Below are 20,166 nucleotides of genomic sequence, written 5' to 3' on the forward strand. Positions count from 1 at the left end.
CGGGGCTCTGAACCCCACCCTGGGGAGGTGAGGCACCGAAGCCCCTACAGGCCTCTCCTGTGGGCACAGCCTCTGTGGCGTGCACGCGGGAAAAGGGACGCTTTTGTACCCACACAACTCCACACCTAACTGGCTACCCTACCCCAGCCCCCTGCGGCCCTCCCCCATTCCTTCCGTCCCTCCTTACATTTTTCTCAGTCAACCTGGGATCCCCTCCCCTACTTTCCCCCACTCTCACCTGCTATATACACTAGCTCAGATACTGCGCATCTTGGGTAAAATGTCAATCTGATGATGCCTGGACTCAAGCCATGCACACGCTCGCCACCCAGCTATCTTATGACAGTGACGTCTTGGGCCCATGCCTGCAAGTCTGAGTCCCAGAACCTCTTGATTCTCTGATGTCGTTGGCCTGTGGTTAGGGTGACTGTGTGGCCACCTGGATGTTCCCATGGTGAGCTCAGACTTTTTTTTTGAGAAGCGGAGGTACAGAGCACACCCCTGATGTACTTTAACACACTCACAGGCCACTCAACACAGGCTTCGTCTCTGTTTTGTAGCTGAGCTCGCTGCTGCACTGACAGTCTGCAGCCTGAGATGGCTGCACAGTTCTCGTGCACACACCCACACAGCCCGGCCCGAGGCCAGCCGGAATTATTCTGCCTGGATGGGATTAGCAGGGTCACTTACCCAAATATGTGCTTGGGAGAGAGACTAGGGCAGGAGAGAGAGAAAGAGAGAGAGAGAGAGGCAGGCATTGCCACTGCCCATTCTGGAGAAGAACGCACAGATGACAGCTGTTTCCAGTTGGTAAGCATCCTTTTGAACCCCACACCCTGACCCTGTGATGGCTGGGCTGGGAGGCAGCAGGCCAGAGTTCTGGGCTCCTCCGTACCTCTCTGATGTTGGGACTCAAGTCCACCAGCACCCCTTTGTCCTAAAGAGTGTGTGCCCTGCCCTCTGTAAGGCAGACTACAGGGCAGTTGTAGACCTTTCTCCTGGTTGAACATAACTCAGGGAGAAAAGGCAGAGGGGGCTGGTTTCTGGGCCGAGTGAGGACTCCCCCTCTCCGCAGACCTCTGGGATGCTCCCCGAGAGAGAATTCTAGGGTGGCAGGAGCTGCTGGCCAGCTTCCTTTGGTGTCCCATAGCTATGACTCCCATGGCCCAAAGCCCTTTTATTCATTCCTAAACAGCGGATACCCTGCCACTAGGCCCCAACCATGCTGGAGAGAGGGATGTTGTTGTTTAATGTTGCCTTTCTCCAAACCCAGACTGTAAGCCTCGATGGGCAGAGATTCTGTCCTCCACTTCTCACTCAGCGCCTCCCACCAATGGGCTCAATACATTCTAATGGAATTGGAATATGACTGCTCCTCAGAGAAAACTGAGAAATGTCACTTTCCTTGTAATGAAGCTGGAATTTCTAAGAAAGGGACTGCAAGTGCGGCACAATGGCTGGACCATGGAGGGCCAGCTCAGGATCTGAGAGTTTTCTGTGATTGGGGCTCTCTCTTCATTATGGCTGCACAGTCATGCTGCTGAACCTTAGGCAAGGGCACAGGACACCTTCTCGGTTCCCTGATCATGGGGAAGACCTGTCTGAAACATTCAAACTGAACTTTCTTAGACATGGAGAGGCCTCTGCACCTGTGGCAGCTGTGGCTTGCAAGGTGTAAGACCTGCTGTCTGGAGCCCCAGGCAGGCCCACGAAGGGATGCCCGAGAGAGCTCTTCCTTTTGGTCCTCATTCCCACCTCGAGTTTCTCTCCACAAATGGGTATCATTTAAAAAGCCTCCACGTTGGGGGGAAGTTTTATTTTTATTTTAAAAATATATTTTTATTTATTTCAGAGAAGAAGGGAGAGGGAGAGAGAGAGAGAAACATCAATGATGAGAGGGAATCATTAATTGGCTGCCTCCTGCATGCCCCCTACTGGGAATCGAGCCAGCAACCTGGGCATGTGACCTTAACGGGAATGGAACCTGGGACTCTTCAGTCCTCAGGCCAATGCTCTATCCACTGAGACAAACTGGCTAGCGCTGGAGGGCAGTTTTAGATGCCTAGCTTTGAAGAAGCCCAAAGGAAGGGAGGGAGAAGGGCTGAGTTTTATGTTTTGTTTTACTGGCCTTCTGAAGATTTCCCTCATACCAAATATCAAAATGATATGGGTGTGTGTGTGTGTGTGTGTGTGCTGTACAATTTATATATGGTAAACAATATGCACTTCAAGTGTACATTGTATTTTTACATATAATGCACCATGAAACCATTACCATGTAACCATTATCCAGATATGAGGCATTACCATTTCTGTCACCTCAGAAGGTTCCCTTATATCTTTTCCTCATTAATAACTACTGTATTCCCAAAGGTAATGCATATTCTGATTTCTATCGCCATAGATTAATTTTTCCTGCCTGCCTCGAGCATCATATAAACTGGATATATAACACATACGCTTATGTTTATGGTTTCTTCAGCTGAACATGTTTTGAACATTCATCCATCTTGTTACATGTGTCAGATGTTCATTTCTCTTTGTAATCGCTGTGTAATATTCCACAATATGCTTGACCCTTCACCTATATCATCTGATGGACATTTGTGTTGCTTTCAGTTTTGGGATATGATAAATAAAGTTGCTGTCAACATTTTTGTACATGTCTTTTTGTGAAGGGCATTTCTTTACTCCTGAGCGAGCACCTAGCAGAGTAGGCATATGTTTAGTTTTAGTAGATATTGCCAAACAGTTTTCCAAAGTGGAAGAACAAACTACAGTGCTATACAGACAGACAGACAGACAGACATATACTGTAATAGGGCCTTTTCTGTATAGATAGCATTCTCTAAAGACCACTGTGTACTTCCAGCTGTTATTATTATTATTATTATTATTTAAAAAGCATTTTATTTATTGAAATTTTAAGAGAGAGAGAAAAGGGAGGGAGAGAGAGAGAAACATTGATTTGTTGTCTCATTTGTTTATTCATTCATTGATTGTTTCTTGTATGTGTCCTGACCGGGGATCAAACCTTGCATATTGGGATGATGCTCTAACTAACTGAGCTTCATGGCCACGACTCCAGCTGTTATCATCATCATTATCGTCGTCGTCATCATCATCATCATCATCATCATAAAGGAACAGAATAGCTATCCTTTATTAAGCACTTATTTTGTGCCAGGGATTTTACATGTATTCTCTCATTTCAGTTTTTTCTGACAAACCTAAGGGGTTGGTAGTATTCTTATTTTATAGTTGAAGAAACCGAGGCGCAGAGAAATGAACTAACTTGCTGAAGGCCCTCAGCCAATAAGTGGCGGTTTGACTTTGGAGCCCTGAGTTTCACCTCTGCATATGTGCCTCTGTTTGTCCCTGCACGGGCAGGAAGTCCTTCCTTCCATCTGACCAAATCTAGCTGCTATTTATGAGACCTGTTTCCTATCACCTCTGGTCCTCCCCACAAGAAGAAGAAGAAGAAGAAGAAGAAGAAGAAGAAGAAGAAGAAGAAGAAGAAGAGGAGGAGGAAGAGGAAGAAGACTGAGAAGAAGAAGAAGAAGAAGAGCATGGGGGCCAATTTCGTGAAAACCTCAAAGCTTGCCAAGCACTGGGCTCAGCAATAGTGTTCTTCTCAGGGAATTTGCTGAAGAAGAATGGACCAATTTGTTTTTGGACGCTGCAGAGAAGGATTCAGAGGAGATGGGCATTTGGTCATCCTCCCAACAAGCTGAGCCAAGCCCATGACAATGATGCTTTAGAGGCAGCCTGGGGAATCCCTCTCTCTGCAGGGCTCATGCAGGGGTGCTCATCTTCTCCTTACCACTTCATCCTGCTGGGGAGAGTGGTAGGCCGCGAGGATGTGTGTGGTCTGAGCAGGGAGAGAGCATGAAGTCTACAGAAATGCACGTTAGGACAGAGTACTTGAGCAGGCCCCGCAGGGAGGGGTCACTCGGAGAAGGAAAGTCAGTAGCCGTCTCCTCAGGATGTCCTGGGATGTTGTTACCAAGTATCCAAGCCCCTGGGCTTGCCTGAGAGGATTATGCTGCCTGGTGGGTAGAGGCGCTATGTGGGCACTATACTCTGTGCAGCTGGCCCCTCCTCAGGCCCCATTTTAGACTAATTGAGGCCTTGCTGGCTCTGGGTTTGTAATTGGGTGTAATTGCTGACAGGCTGCTGTGGTGGTACAAGCAGGCTTTTGTTGGGGAAACAGTGGTCAGGATTCTGGGACTTTGGGTGGGAACAGTTCAGGATTCTGGTGTGCTCTGTTCCAGGTACCTCTTGGCCCTAGTTTTCACTAGGAGGCGGTACTGCTGAGGACTAAGGAGGGGGCTAGTAGCATGTCTGAATAGGAAGGGACCCCTCACCTGGGTGATGGAACTCAGGTCCAGACATAGACAAGGTCAGCTCTAGGCCACAGAGGTAGTGCAGATGGACTGGGAATCCTGGTGCCTGGTACTGTCACTGACGCACAGTCCCCTTAGGCTGTCAGTGCCACAGTGGAGTGGTTAAACAGGCATCTGTCCTGATACTTACTGATATCAGCCTGGGAAATGATGGAACCTTGCTGAGCTTCAGAGTTTTAAAATTTTGTCATTCTTTCAATCAGCAATATATTCACATATACCAAAATTTAAAAATATAGAAGGCTTAGGGCAAAAAATCTCCCTCCCATTTCTGTTCCCAAGCCATCCTTCTCACAGACAGTGACCTTGCTTTCACATCTATCCCACTGGGCATGTTTCATGCATATACACACATGCTTTGTGCATTGCCCTGCCCTTCCTCACTTTTTGCACATGGCACCATCGAATGCACAGTATTCCACATCTTAGAGATCTTTCCATGCCTGTGCATTCTTTTTTTAAAAAAAATTTGTTTTTATTGATTTTTTTAGAGAGAGAGGAAGGGAGAGATAGAAACATTGATGAGAGAGAGAGAGAGAGAGAGAGAGACATAAATCGGCTGCCTTCTGCATGCCCCCTACTGAGGATGGAGGTCGAAATCTGGTATGTGCCCTAACCAGAAATCGAACCAGTGACCTCTTGGTTCATGGGTTGATGTTCAACCACTGAGCCACACTGGCTGGGCTGTGCATTCTTTTTTTTTTTTGTAGGGCTGCATGGTATTGTTTCCAATCCTTAGCTTTTATAAACAACTAGAGGCCTGGTGCACGAAATTCATGCACTTGGGGATGGGGGTGGGGTTCCTCAGCCTGGCCTGCGCCCTCTCACAGTCTGGGAGCCCTCGGGGGATGTCCAATTAAGTGGGCCTAAGCCATCAGTCGGACATCCTTACCGCAGCTGGGCTCGCCAGCTGTGAGCCTGGCTTCTGGCTGAGCAGCACTCCCCCGGTGGGAGCACACTGATCACCAGGGGGCAGCTCCTGCATTGATCATCTGCCCCGTGGTGGTCAGTGCACATCATAGCCATTGGTTGATCAGTCAACTGTCTGCTCCTGGTGGTCAGTGCATGTCATAGTGAGTGGTTGAGTGGCCTTAGCATATCATTAGCATATTACTCTTTGATTGGTTGAATGGACGACCAGACACTTAGCATATTAGGCTTTTATTATATAGGATGCTGTAATGTATAATCTTGTATATATCTAATTTTGTAGGTGTGTGAATATCTCTGTACTAAAATTTCTAAAAGTATAGAGTTGGGTCATAGGATATGCACTTTTGAAACTTTGATAGATGTTACCAAATTACCCTCCTATGGATTGAAGCCATGTACACTCCCACTAAAAGGGTGCGGGATGCTTGTTTCTCCACAGCCTCACTAACACACATATTTCTTTTTAAGAAATAAATTTTACAGATATACCCCTCTGCACCCTTTCTTGATGCCTTTCTGTCTCTCTCTCTTCTAAGGTGATCCCATTGGTAAATTTGGTGCCAACTATTCCCATGGTTGTTTTTATACTTGTCCTACATATACATCCACTCCTAGGTGGTACTTAATATTGTTTTGTGTTTCATAACTTTAGATAAATGATATCCTGCTGTTGCAGAAAGACACTTGCTTGCCTTTTCATTCAACCTGATCGTTGTGGACAGTTCCTGGTTGATATACAGACAAACTCCATTCATTTTCACTGTGTTGCACCATTCCATTGGATGAACACACCACGGTTTATATATTCATGTTTGTTGAGGGATGCTGGGTAGTCTTGCTATGAATGTTCTTATATATGTCTGCTGCGGCTCATGTGCTATAGTTTACCAAGAAGTGGGGGACTGCTAGAACTGACATCTTCAACTTTACTAGTTATTGTTGAGCAGCAGCTCAGCCTCTTCATCTGTAAAACAGAGAGTGATGCCTGTACCCGAGGGAGTCAGTGTCAGTGAGTGTGAGGTGGTGAGGGCAGAGAACATGGGCTCTGCTGCCTGCAGATATAGACTTAAATCCTGGTGCTGCATTCTACTTGCTGTATGACTTTGGTCCTGTTATCCAGCCTCTCTCTGCCTCAGTTTCCTCATCTGCAAAACAGTGATGATAGTATCTAGGTTTCAGAGTTCTTGAGAAGATTAAATAAGATATTATGTGAAAAGTATTGAATACAGGAAGCACTAAAAAACCCTAGCAGTCATTATTAGTAGTACTAGGGGCCCAGTGCATGAATTTGTGCACCTTGAAAGGAACTGTAGGCTGAGAGGCTGCAGTAGGCACAGGGGCAGGGCTCGGCCCATCCTCCATGCCCCCGCTCAGCCCCTCCTGCCGTGGCTCCCTCTCCTACCCCCCCCCCCCCCCCGGTCCCCTGTCTGCTGGCAGCCCTACTACTGCCGCTCTCACACACTGACGGCGCAAAGAATTTTCAGTAGCCACCAGAGGCTCACCCTGATGACAGCAATGGTCCCTGCCTTGGTCTGATACCCCGCTCACCTGCTCCACCATCCTGCTACGGCCAATGCCCACCATGTTCTACACACGCCCCCTGGTGGTCAGCGCATGTCATAGTGACCAGTTGTTCGGTTGTTTGGTTGTTCCGGTTGTTCCCCATGAGGCCCACCAGCCAGAAGTAGTGGCCAGTGGTTGGGGCCAGGACCGGGGCACGGACAGGGTCCTGATTTAGGCAGGAGAGTGTTTTCTTTCCCCTGGGCCAGGCAGAAAGTCTGCAGGGAGCCTGCCGAGCTCAGGACGCAGGGCCACCAGGCTCATGAACGCAGACACACACCCATGCTAGCACCCCAGTAGCCTTGCCCTCTTTATATCTTCTTGATGTTCTCAGGGAGCCACCATGGCTGCTGGTTTTCCCACGCAAGCTCTCACTGCCTGCCCCTAAGCCCTGCCTCGGATGCTTGCCCCAGGAAGGGAATAAAGGGTTCGTTGAAATGGTGGAAACAACTGCTATTTCCCTGGGGCTGAGGCGTGGCTGAGGCACTGGAGACAAGGTAAAGTCCAGATGGAGGGAACACCTTGTGTGGGGAGGCACTTCATTAAGGACAGGTTAGACTGCCTTGGGTCTATTTTTCTATGAGAAATGGGTGCCTGTGTTTTTTGGGACTTGGCAAAGGCTTCTGGGACATTAGTTTATGTCAAGGGATGGTTGGTCTTTCCTTAATCTGAAGAGTACAGTGGGGCCTTGACTTACGAGTTTAATTCGTTCCGTGACTGAGCTTGTAACTCAAATTACTCGTATGTCAAATCAAAAAGTGAACGAGTGAGACACGTGATGCTGGGCTGATGTTGTGGCGTTCACTGTGACGTTCGCTGCTCCAACTAGCGGTGGGGTATCTGAAGCTGGCTCGTAACCCGTATTTTAGCTCTCAACTCAAAGCAAAAAATCGTCCGAGAGACGGCTCGTATCTCGAAAAACTCATTAGTCGGGACACTCGTAAGTCAAGGCCCCACTGTATATGAATAGAGTGCTTATTATACTAGTATATGGCAGTCTGTGCTTACCAAATGCTTCCTGGTACTTCTCCGTTTTTCAGTTTTGGGAAGGAGATTTTTTTGTTAAAGATCCCACCAGTGCCGAAACCGGTTTGGCTCAGTGGATAGAGCGTCGGCCTGCGGACTGAAAGGTCCCAGGTTCGATTCCGGTCAAGGGCATGTACCTGGGTTGCGGGCACATCCCTAGTAGGAGATGTGCAGGAGGCAGCTGATCGATGTTTCTCTCTCATCGATGTTTCTAACTCTCTCTATCTCTCTCCCTTCCTCTCTGTAAAAAATCAATAAAATATATTTAAAAAAAAAAAAAAAAGATCCCACCAGATTTTCTTTGGCTCCTGGGACTTTGGGGTAAAATTGTTTACCAACTTTAAACTTTATGACTCTCACTAGGTGTTGCGTAAGTGGATTATCTCATTTAATCTTCAAACAACTCTTTTCAGAGGAGATATTAGTCCGCCTACTTTACAAATGAGACAACTGGCTCACAGAGGTTAGGTGTCTTGCCCAAGGTCACACAGCCAGTTAGAACTGGGAGGTGGAGTCAGGTCTTTTTTGCTTTCCACATACCAAGGTTTTGTTTTCTACTGTAGTCATGCTTCTCCTCCCATTAGCATACGTTCGGTGGTGGCTGCCTCCTGGATTGGCGTCTGAGCCTGGCCTGGCCTGACTTGCCCACACCCTCCAGGCCTCTAGGCCACGGGGACTTCAGAGGAGACCTGTATCCCAGATTAGCCCTAAAGACAACATGCTCCTGAAGAAGAAAGAGGAGGTCTGGGCACAGCTGAGGCCTGTGTTGGGAAGGGCTTCCCGAGAATCAGTGGGGAACTTCCTCTTGGGAAAGCCACGAGCGGGGCAGTTCCTCTCCTGGGCCAGGCACCGGGGAGTCAGGCCCCAGCTGTTCCTGCCCAGCCGCCTGCAGCCCTGGGCGCCCACCGGAGACAGAAGGCCCTGCCTGCTCACTGCCCATTGTCCCTGCACCACAGTGCTGCTTCCCACGTGCCTCCTGTTTATACAGGAAGCCCCTGCTCTGGATGCCACCTCCCTCTCCCGAGGGCTGGCCCCAAGCTTGAATTCTTCACAGGCAGCCTCAGTGAGGAGAGTAACTTACTCAGGACCAGAGTAAGTTATCACTGCTCAGCGACTTTAGGAATTAGTACAGCAGCGTGGGTAAAGCATGGATTTTACCGTGTGGCTGCCCTGGATTTGAAGCTGGCCACTCATTAGCTGTATGACCGTGGGCATTCACACCACCTCTGTGAGGGCCGGTTCCTCCTCTGTAAGATGGGGAATAGTATTTCTCCCTATCTTACAGGTTTGATGTAAGGATACATGAAAGTGTCTGGGACACGGTATGTGCTCAATAAATTATAGATCTCGCTATTGTTGTTATTTGTTCTTTACCTCCCACTTTAAAAAATATATATATATTTTAATTGATTTTTTACAGAGGGGAAGGGAGAGGGATAGAGAGTTTAGAAACATCGATGAGAGAGAAACATCGATCAGCTGCCTCCTGCACACCCTCTACTGGGGATGTGCCCGCAACCAAGGTACATGCCCTTGACTGGAATCGAACCTGAGACCCTTCAGTCTGCAGACCGACGCTCTATCCACTGAGCCAAACCGGTCAGGGCTACCTCCCACTTTTAATTGCACCAAATTTTAGCTGTGTCCCAATTGTAGGGGGTAGTTGTAAAATATGGCCTCAAAATTCTGTGACACTCCTCCCATTGTGAGGTGGGGTCATGTTCCCTCCCTGTGAGTCTGGATGAGATTGTAACTATCTTGACCAATATGATGCAGCAGCAGTGACACAGGGTGTGTGACTTCTCAGGCTTTGTTTTGGTTTCTGGAACACTTTACTTGGCAGGCAATGAGGATCATTCTTCCTAGGTTCACTACCAGAGAGGTGGGAATAATTGTTCCCAGTTCAATAGAAAATGTATTGAATGTAGTTTCAAAGCGGTAGATCAAACTCAAACTGGAATTCTATCTTTTACCAACAAAAGGTGGCCAAAATTGAAAAGATGAAATAATAAATACAGAGTTGCACTTAAATTATGAAGGGATACTCTTTTTTAAGAGTAATTTTTTTTTTGCAAGAAGTAACATTTTATTGAACACTTACTATGTGCCAGGCAATGTTCTATTTTTTTTTTTAACATTCAGTAGTATTTTGTATTGGTTTCAGGTGTACAGCATAGTGGTTAAACAATCATATACTTTACAAAGTGATTCCCCAATATTTCCAGCACCCACCTGCCACCATACATAGTTATTACAATACTAGAAGCCCGATGCACGAAATTTGTGCAAGGGCCTTGGCCCCGGCCCCCGCCTGCCACCGTCACTGCAGCCGGGGGCCTCTGCCACCTCTGCCTCAGCCCCACCCGCTGCGGCTTTGTCCGGAAGGAAGGACGTCCAGAAGGACGTCTGGCCTAATTAGCATATTACGCCTTTATTATTATAGGTTACTGATTATATTTCTCATATCCTACTTTACATCCCCATGTCTATTCTGTAACTACCAATTTATACTTCTCAATCCTATGAAAAGATACTCTTTTTTTAAAAGATTGTTTTATTGTTGACAGTATTACAGATGTCTCCCATTTTCTGAAGGGATACTGTTGGTAAACCAGAAATGATAAACATTCCTGGAATAAAAAAGTAAATCAAATGTGACAGCCATATGCCCCAAACATATGCAGACTTATGTCTCAGAAAAGGTGCACACAATCAAGAATCACTGATCAAAAAACAATTGTCATGCACTTATTATGTGCTAAGCCTTTGTCACTATTTATCTGTATACTAGAGGCCCGGTACATGAATTTGTGCATGGATGGGGTCCCTCGGGGTAGCCTGCAGGGATCAGGCCCCAGCTCGTGCCCCCAGGCTCAAAGCCCCGCCTGGCACCCCGCCATGGCCTGGTGCCACTGGCAGCCCAGCCTCCCACCATTGCTGTGGGGCGATCGGGCCCCTGCTTGCACCCACCTTGGCCTGGCACCACCCGCTCACCTGCTACACCATCCTGTTGCGGTCCTGCTGTCATCAGGGCTCATCGGAGGCGGCAGCTCCTCCACTGCTGCCCACTGCCAGTGCCACGTTGCTGACGCCTGCCATCTTCCACGCTGCCCCCTGGTGGTCAGTGTATGTCAGCAAGCAATCGAACTCCCAGTAGAACTCTTGGTTGAACGACCTCCCGAGGGGACAATTTGCATATTAGGTTTTTATTATATAGGATTTTTATGGTCGATGCTTGTTTAGAGGTTTTCACATGTTCGCATTTTCTTTGTGCACCCATTTCTTCCTTTTGAGTTCAGTTTCCTTCTTCCTGAAGTATATAGTTTCATAGTGCTTTCACCAAAAGTCTGTGAGAAGTCTTTTGCTGAAATTTAAAAATTTCATTCTCTCACTTAAGTTAATATAGCTGGATATAGAATACTGAAGTTGGCAGTAATTTTCCCTCAGCACATGGGAGACACTTGGGATATTCTATTACTTTCTGGAATCTGGGGTTGCTATTGAGGAGTCTGTGGTAAGCCTCAATGTTCTTTTGTAGGTATTGTATCTGTTCTCGCTAGTTGCTTTTAAGATTTTATTTTGGTATTCTGCGGTTTTAATATATTTCTAGGCATGGAATTATCTATATATATAAAAGCCTAAGCGACCATTACGATGGAACGACCGGAACGACTGGAACAACTGGTCGACCAGTCGCTGTGATGTGCACTGACCACCAGGGGGCAGACACTCAATGCAGGAGCTGCCCCCTGGTGGTCAGTGTGCTCCCCCAGGGGGAGCGCTGCTCAGCTAGAAGCCAGGCCCACGGCTGGCAAGCATAGCTGTGGTGGTGGGAGCCTCACCTGACTCTGTGGCAGCACTACTGAGCAGCAGCAGCAGGCTCACTGGGCCGGGATGAGTGCAAGTGGTGCGGTGCCCGGCCCGGTTCTGGATCCTCCCTGGCCACCTGCCACTTGGCGCACTGCTACATCCCCGAGGGGTCCCTGATTGTGAGAGGGTGCCGGCTGGGCTGAGGGCCGCCCCGCTCAGTGCACAAATTTCATGCACTGGGCCTCTAGTTTTTATATAATCTGCTTGGGGACTGGAGTTATTCTTCCTTATGGAGATTCATATTTTTCATCATTATTGAGAATGCTTGGCTCTTACAGCTTTAGATATTTCCTCCTCCCCATTATTTTTGTTCTTTCTTATTACAAACTTGTTGAACTTCTTCATTCCCTCTTTTCTCTTAATTATCTTTTATACTTTTCATTGCTTTGCCTCTCTGTGCAGTCATATTGGTGATTTCCTCATAGCTATTGTCTTTCAATAATTCTCTTTTCAGCTCCATCTATTCTACAATTTTACCCATTCACTAAAATTTCCATTTTGATGACTATATTTTTTCATTTCTAGAAATTTTATTTGGCTCTTTTAAAAAAACCTACCTAGGATTTCATTATTCTTCTCCCTTTCTCTTTTATTATTTAAAATATACTTATAGTCTTTCAGAATGTTCAATTATCAGAAGCTCTTGGGATGCCAGTTCTCCTATTCGTTGTTTCTGAAAACTCCTGCTCATGGTAAACTTTTCTCTGTATGGTTTGCCATTTTGCTTGGTGGTTTCTTTCCCTGTGGGAATCCTGTGCTGCCTGAGTTGTTGGAATGACCCTACAGAAAGGTTTTATTTTGGTTTTGCCAGGTGCCCTGGAGGTATCACCAGCTTGAGATCTATTTTTTTGTATATTTGTTAATTTTTTGACTTGGTTTTGCTGCACGATGTGGTTGGTATAATGGGAGACCAGGAAGAGACAAACTTTATTGCTATGTCTCTGGGCTGGTGGGGGAGTTTTTCTAACCTTCTTTTCACTAAGGGTGTGGCTCTTCAAAATTCCCGACTTTATGCAGGATCCTCACTCTTAATTTAACTTGAGTGACCCCAAAGCCCTGTCTCTTGTCCCTGTAAGGGGGTTAGAACTGGAGTTTCTCACCTACAGAGATATTTTCCAGTCTGTAAGCCTTCTGCCCCGATCTGGGGTTTCTTCAGTGTCAGCTCATGAGCTTTCAGTTCCCTCTATTGCTGGTATGTCCGGATGACTTTTTTTGGAGAGCTAGAAGTTGAAAACAACGGATATTTATTAGTTATTTTTAAATATAGGATTTCTGTGAGTTTGTAATGGAAGACTCTTTTTATTTTGCTTTATAGCTTCAGGTCACAATGAACCTTTCCAAGCCCTTTGCATATGTTCTTTCATATCATCCTCACAAGAACTCTATGACACAGATGTTTTTTTAAATCAGCTTTTTTTTAATGCACTATGATATTGAGACTCGGCAAATTTAAATCTTGTCCCTGATCAAACAGGTAGGAAATGGCCTTGTATTAGAACCCAGGTTTATTTAATTTCATTTCATGTTATATTTAGGACGTTATTGATAATGATTCCCTCTCCCTGTCATTTCATTATGAAAAACTTCAAACATAATACATGTACTATCCACCCAGACTCTACAATTATGTTGTTATATTTGCTTTATTATATATCTATCCATTCACCCAGCCCTCTGTTCATCCATCTATCCATCTTATATTTTGATACATAATGATGCAGACATTAGTATACATCATCCCTAAACAATTCAGCATGCATATTACTAACTTAAGTATGTATGGTTCTTTTTCCTCTCTAGGTACAAATATTAACTCTGCCATCCGTGAGTTTTGATGATTGCATACACTGTGTAATGCCAATCTATATCAAGATATAGAACAGTGAAGGCGAACCTATGACACACGTGTCAGAGGTGACATGCAAACTCACTTTTTTGGTTGATTTTTCTTTGTTAAATGGCATTTAAATATATAAAATAAATATCAAAAATATAAGTCTTTGTTTTACTATGGTTGCAAATATCAAAAAATTTCTATATGTGACACGGCACCAGAGTTAAGTTAGGGTTTCTCAAAATGCTGACACGCCGAGCTCAAAAGGTTTGCCATCACTGATATAGAACATCATCATCTCCGTAGAAGTTCCCTCTTGCTCATTCCCAGTCCATCTCTGCCCTCACGCAGAGGCAATCACTCTTTTGATGTTTCCCCCATGGACTAGTTTGCCCATTTTAAAAATTCATGTGATTGGGTTCTTACCAGGTGTACTATTTTGGATAAGTTTTCTTTTCTTTCTTTTCTTTTTTGTTAATCCTCACCTGAGGATATTTTTCCATTGATTTTTAGAGAGTGGAAGGGAGGGGACAGAGAGTGAGAAACATTCATGTAAGAAAGACATATTGATTGGTTGCCTCCTGCACATGCCCCGACTAGGACCAGGATGGAACCTGCAACCGAGTTATGTGCCCTTGACCGGTATCAAACCCGGGAGCCTTCAGTCTTTGGGCCAATGCTCTATCCACTGAGCCAGACTGGCTAGGGCTGAGTAAATTTTCTTTCAGTTAGCACAATGCTCTTGAAATTCATTCATGTTGTATATATATCAGTAGTTTGCTCATATTTATTGCTGAGTAGTATTTCATTGTTTGGTTATCACAGTTTATTCATTCTCCTATTGTTAGACATCTGAGCTGTATTCAGTTTTTGGATATCATGATAAAGCTGCTATGAACATTTTAATAAATATTGTTATTTTTTAACAGTTTCTATGACATGGGGGTGAGGGGATTAGTGTAGCAGGCAGATTGCAGTTAGTTGAAGGAGATGAAGAAGTGCAGAAAATAACACAGACAATTTTCTTAAGATGAGTAGATGAAAAGTGGGGAGATAAAGAGTAAAAGCTAAAGAGATGTTCAGGGGTCAGACCCATATATAGATATATACCATATAGATTACCTAATAATATCAGTATATATTTAATATTACATAGAATATATTATCATGAAATAAATACAATGTACCTATTTATAATATAGATATATATTTACACATATATAAATTAAACATATATATGTATATAAATATAGATATTTCTATTTAATGAGAATAATATAAGCATGTTTCTGCAGGGGAAGAGGGGGAGGAGAGGAGGGAGGGGATGGGAATCTTTGCTTCTAGGGACAGCTCATGGCTGCCTTCCTCTGGGCCCTGGTGCTTAGATACTGGGCACAACCCTAGACTCAGTGGCCGCTCCCTGGCTTTATTGGCAGAGTCTCAAGTCCTGAATCTTTTCCTCTGATGTCCACATTGGCACCAGCCATTCTGACAACTGAAGGGGCAGCAGACCTTTGTCTTGGCTGTCGGCTCAGGCTGTTGAAATTCTGGGGGCACAGCAAGTGTCAGTGAGAGATGGGATAGTGGCTTCGGCTGGGCAGTGGGGAAGAATTTGCTCGGAATGATTGGGCCACCTCTCACGGTGATGATTGCATGGGCCTTGCCACGGGAGAACCACTAAGATTCCTTCCAGGTCTAAGAAGCTATGACTTGAAGCAGTTGCTCGTTCAAGTTCCTGGGCCAGAAATCACCTCCTGACAGACACGTAGCAGTCAGCCTCGGGGGCCAACCCATGCTTTCACTTCAACCCACATTTAGTTCTCAAGACGGTTGGATTCATGAAAGAAAGCCCGCTTCTTAAAGTAACCGGGGCTTAATTGTGTGCAGGCAGGCAGATTGGACCAGGGAGTTCTTGTGGTTATTCATCGAACCAACCCTTTCTGGGTGATGTCGAAATACCTTACTCATTAGGCTCTCAATACTGGGTTTTTGTTACTTTAAAAACTCTTTGTTTATTGATTTATATAACACACATATATTTTTCTCTGAAAAAAACACACACACAACTCTCCGATATAATTTTCATGCAAAAAAATGCACCCATTTAAAGTGTATATTTTGATGAGTTTGACACATTTAAACACCCATGTAATGACCACGTCAATCAAAACATAGAACACTTCCATCACCCCAAAAAGTTCCTTTGTGCCCCTTCCTGGTCAATCCCCCACCCCACCTCCAGCCCCAGACAACCACTGACAGGTTAGATTTGTCTTTCTGGAACTGCATGTAAGTGGAATTAGACTGTGTGTGGCCTTTGGATCTGGCTTTTGTTGCACAGCATATTATCTTGTAGATTTTTAAAAAATATACTTTTATTGATTTCGAGGAAGGGAGAGGGAGAGAGAGAGAGAAACATCAATGATGAGAGAGAATCATTGATTGGCTGCCTCCTGCACGCCACCTACTGGGGATTGAGCCCGAAACCCAGGCATGTGCCCTTGACCGGAATCAAACCTGGGACCCTTCAGTCCGCAGGCCGACACTCTATCCACTGAGCCAAACCGGCTAGGGCTTATCTTGTAGATTTATCCATGTTGTTGAGTGATTCCCTAGTTCACTCAAGATTTTTTCTGAGTAGTATTCCATTGCACACATATGTCCTAATTTATTGAGTAGGTAATAAGACACATGGTTCAAAATTTAAGAAGCACATGTCTTTCCCACTCCATTGTCTAACCAGTCAGTCCCTTTTCACGGGCATCAAATACTACCAGCTTCTTGTATATCCTGTTGAGCTATTTAGAAGCAGATGTGTAGGCAGGATCGTCCTCCAGTCCTCCAAAAAATATACCTAATTTTGCATGTATGTGAGTATAATCTTAGAAGTGTAATTGCCTGATTGAAGGGTTTGTGCACATGTAATTTTGATAGATGTTGCCAAATTGCCCTCCATAGAGATAATACAGTTTCCTTAACTTTTTTGGGGGGAAGATTTAAAGATAGTACAGACTTTTGATGGAGCTGCAAGTCGATTGATTTGAAGAAGATGGAGACATTCATTTAAATCTGCAGGAAAAAGTAAACCAGCAAGATTGTTACTTTGCATACATGGCAGGTTTTCAGCCTCACACTTGGTGACCCTCGAGGGTACCTGCTTTCAGTCACAGTCTTTGGGACCTGCTGCTCTCACGGGCTGCGAGTGATAGGCTTCTCACCACCCAGGGATGGCTCAGCGTTTAGGAGGTTTCTGTTCAGAGTAGCGCGCTGGGTTTCTGATCTGAGATGGACAAGATTGGGTCTGAGAGGGATTCTAGAATGGATGGTCAGGAGGGGTGTGTGTGTGTGTGTGTGTGTGTGTGTGTGTGAACAATCCATATCCACACTGCAGCAGGGGTGGGTCTTGAGATATGCCAGCCTGATGCTCTTGCCCCCGTGGCTTGTTGCAGGAGCTTTTAGGAGCAGCAGCAAATACTTTGGCCAATAAAGCCCAGAGCTCCTCTGAGGAGCTCTCCCTGGGCAATTCGCACTCCAGCCACCTCGGCTTTTCAGTTCTTTCCCCTGTTCTCTGTGTCTGGACACACTCCCTTATGCCCACCTCCCCTCCGCACTGGCTTCTCCTAGTTAACACTGTTTCATCTTTCAGGTCTGACCTAGGGCAGAGCCCCTACAGTTCTTCTACAGCATTTATGACCATCTCTGCTTCAGAATGTCTCCCTCTGCCCTGGCCGGCGTGGCTCAGTTGATGGGGCATTGTCCCGTTCACCGAAAGGGCACTGGTTCCACTCCCGGTCAGGGCACATGCCCTGGTGGCAGAGCCCTGGTAGTGTGCAGGAGACAGCCGATCAATGTTTCTTTCTCTATCTCCCTCTCCCTTCCTTTCTCTCTCTAAAAAAAAAAAATTCTTTAAAAAATAATTTCTCTCATTTGATCCTTAGTGTTTATTTCTCCTCTTAATCTATTAGTGTCATGCAAGCAGGAATCATATCTGTTTTGTGCATACTTTTATTCTCTGTGCTCTAACATAGTAGATGCTCAGTAAAAGTTTGTGACGTGAACATATAAGGAATTTTGATAGCACAAGCATGTAGCTAATGGTCAGAACTGGGGGTGAGTTTCATTTTTGCACCTTGGCAAGTTGCCTAACCTCCCTGAGCTGCAGTTTCCCTGCCTGAAAGGTGGGTATAATAACATGGCCACTCGGAGTTGTTGGGAGTACTTGGAAAGTGCCAGGCAAACAGCAGGTGGCTGAGCCCTGGTGACTATCGTAGTAGCATCTTTGATACGAAGCCAGTGAGCACACTTGTTCATGGGCAGCCTGTGCTCCCGGTGACTGGCGACAGCTGGCCTCAATGTCTGGGGTCAGGCTGGGCCACAGGTGGGGCTCAGTGCCCCCTTGCCCCAGGAGGTGAGAGTGACGCTGGAGCTGGGGGTTGAGGAGGTCACAGTGCCATTTGGCAGCTGCCACCGAGACCTTGGAGGGAAGGCAGGCCTGGGGCACCTCCAGTCACTGGCCTCTGCCAGGGCAGCGGAGAGGAGCAACAGGGAGCCATGGGAACAGGGGAGGGCGGGGAAGCTGGGTGGTCTCAGGAAGCTGTGGGCCTGGCTGGCAGGCGGGAGCGGAGCTGATGAGAATGTCAGGGCTCTGGAGGGGATAGGGTTTCTGCCGCCTCCAGCTGCCCTAAGCTGCCTCTGCTGTTTTCCAGAGGGACCCAATTACCACCCCCTTGTGGAGCCAGGGCCGCCAGAGATCCCAGGGAGATAGGAGGCGGCTCCCAGCAGGGCAGCAGGGGCCTTTTAAGCTCCCCTTACCGTATACCTGCTCCTGATCATCTGAGATTAGGGGTCTGGTTTGGGGAAAATGTTAGGACTTCCGAACATGGTGCCTCAGGTTTCCACAGAACCTCAGGCTTTCAAAGTGTTCTCTTAAGCACCGACTCCTTTGATCCTCTTCGCAGCTTGGGAGCTGCCTTGGGAGGGTTTGAAGACCTCTTTGGACAAACAGCGTCCCAGTGGTCCAGAGAGAGGGGGAGGCAGTTGGCCACAGTCACCTGATGAGCTAGTGATCCAAGACTTTTGTCTTTATAGAGCCTCTTCCCTGTCCCCAAGGAGTGGACAGCCAGACACGCCCTCTGAGAGAGCAGCATATAATGTTGGGTGTGCTATTAGGAAGCCATGTGATGTCAGGCCTGAGGATGCTGGCCCGAGCCTTGAGCTGGGCCTCTATGGGGTTGGGGTTAGCCTACACCAGCAAGTGTGGAGAGGAAAGAAGGGACCAGGGTGTCACAGGATGGACAGAAGACCTTCCTGTGTATAATGGAAGATGTTTGGAGGTTACATGGCTTTGAATCCATTCATACCACAACTGTTTCCTGGGAACCTACTATGTGTCAGATACCTACTAGGCACTCTACATACCTCATCTAATTTCATCCTCACTGTGGCCATGGAGGTAGATATTTCCCCCACTTCACAGATGAGCAAGTATGAGGATGCAGATGAGATATATTGACGTTAAAGGATTTGCTCAAAGCCAGTCTGACTTCAAAACCTATGCTTTTCCTTTCCAGAAGCCTTCTGGGGGGGGTGAGTTTTGGGTATGAATGAGGGCAGATGAGGGGCTAAGCCTTAGGAGGCATTAGAGGTGGTAGGAATGCACGAGTAAAGGCAAGGAGGCAGGACCAAGTTGGGTGTGCACCGTGGTCAGCGAGGTAAAGGTTTTGATTGATGCAGAACTTCCTGGTCGAGACCCTCATTCTTCCGTCCAGGGCCTTGTTTGGCCCACTGGGGGCCCCGCTGCCTGATCTGCTGTCTCCTCCAACAGGCTCACCTCTCCTCCAGTTGGGCCCTCTGCAGACTTTCTGCTACTGCCGGGCTCTCTTCTGGTCTCCACCTTTGCATTTGCTGTTCCCTGAAATTCACCCCTTACCGTCCCCACCTATCCCAGTCCCGCCTCTCCCTGCCTGCTCCACAGGAAGTTTCAGCTCTTCCAGGAAGCCCTGTCTGACCTGGAATGTAATCTCTTTCTCTTCTCTGAACTCCATCTGTCCTGGTTCTTAGCTGAGGGTGCCTGGGTCCCTTTCAAAAACCTGCCTGGTCTCGCCAGTTTATAAACTCCCCATGTTCTGGCAGGAGCCACAACTCTAACCCACTCCCGGCCTGCCCAGCAAGCCTCATGGGCAGGGGTAGACCATTGATAAAAGATGTGCTGCAGGCTGGGCTAGAGGCCAGCACTTCTCACATATTTCCTGGTTTAGTCCTCACAGCAAGCCCTGGGTCGTGACTAGCCTGAGGGTAGAGGTCACTTGAACTAGGTCCCTGCTCACAGGAGCCCACAGTAAGAGAGGGGAATGCAAGATAGTGTGGCCCCAGCAGGTGGCTGGCTCCTTTGCAGATGCCTTATAGCACAGCCCCTCTTATTTTTTCTGATTTTGCTTTTGTATGCTGGTGGGGTGTATGTCTCCCCAAATCCCATTTCTGCCTTTAATCAACTTCCATTTGGAAAGTGAGCCTGGGTGGCCACGGTTTGAGACAGTA

The sequence above is a fragment of the Myotis lucifugus genome, unplaced genomic scaffold (genome assembly GCF_000147115.1).
Source record: "Myotis lucifugus unplaced genomic scaffold, Myoluc2.0 scaffold_8, whole genome shotgun sequence".
Lineage (NCBI taxonomy): Eukaryota > Metazoa > Chordata > Mammalia > Chiroptera > Vespertilionidae > Myotis > Myotis lucifugus.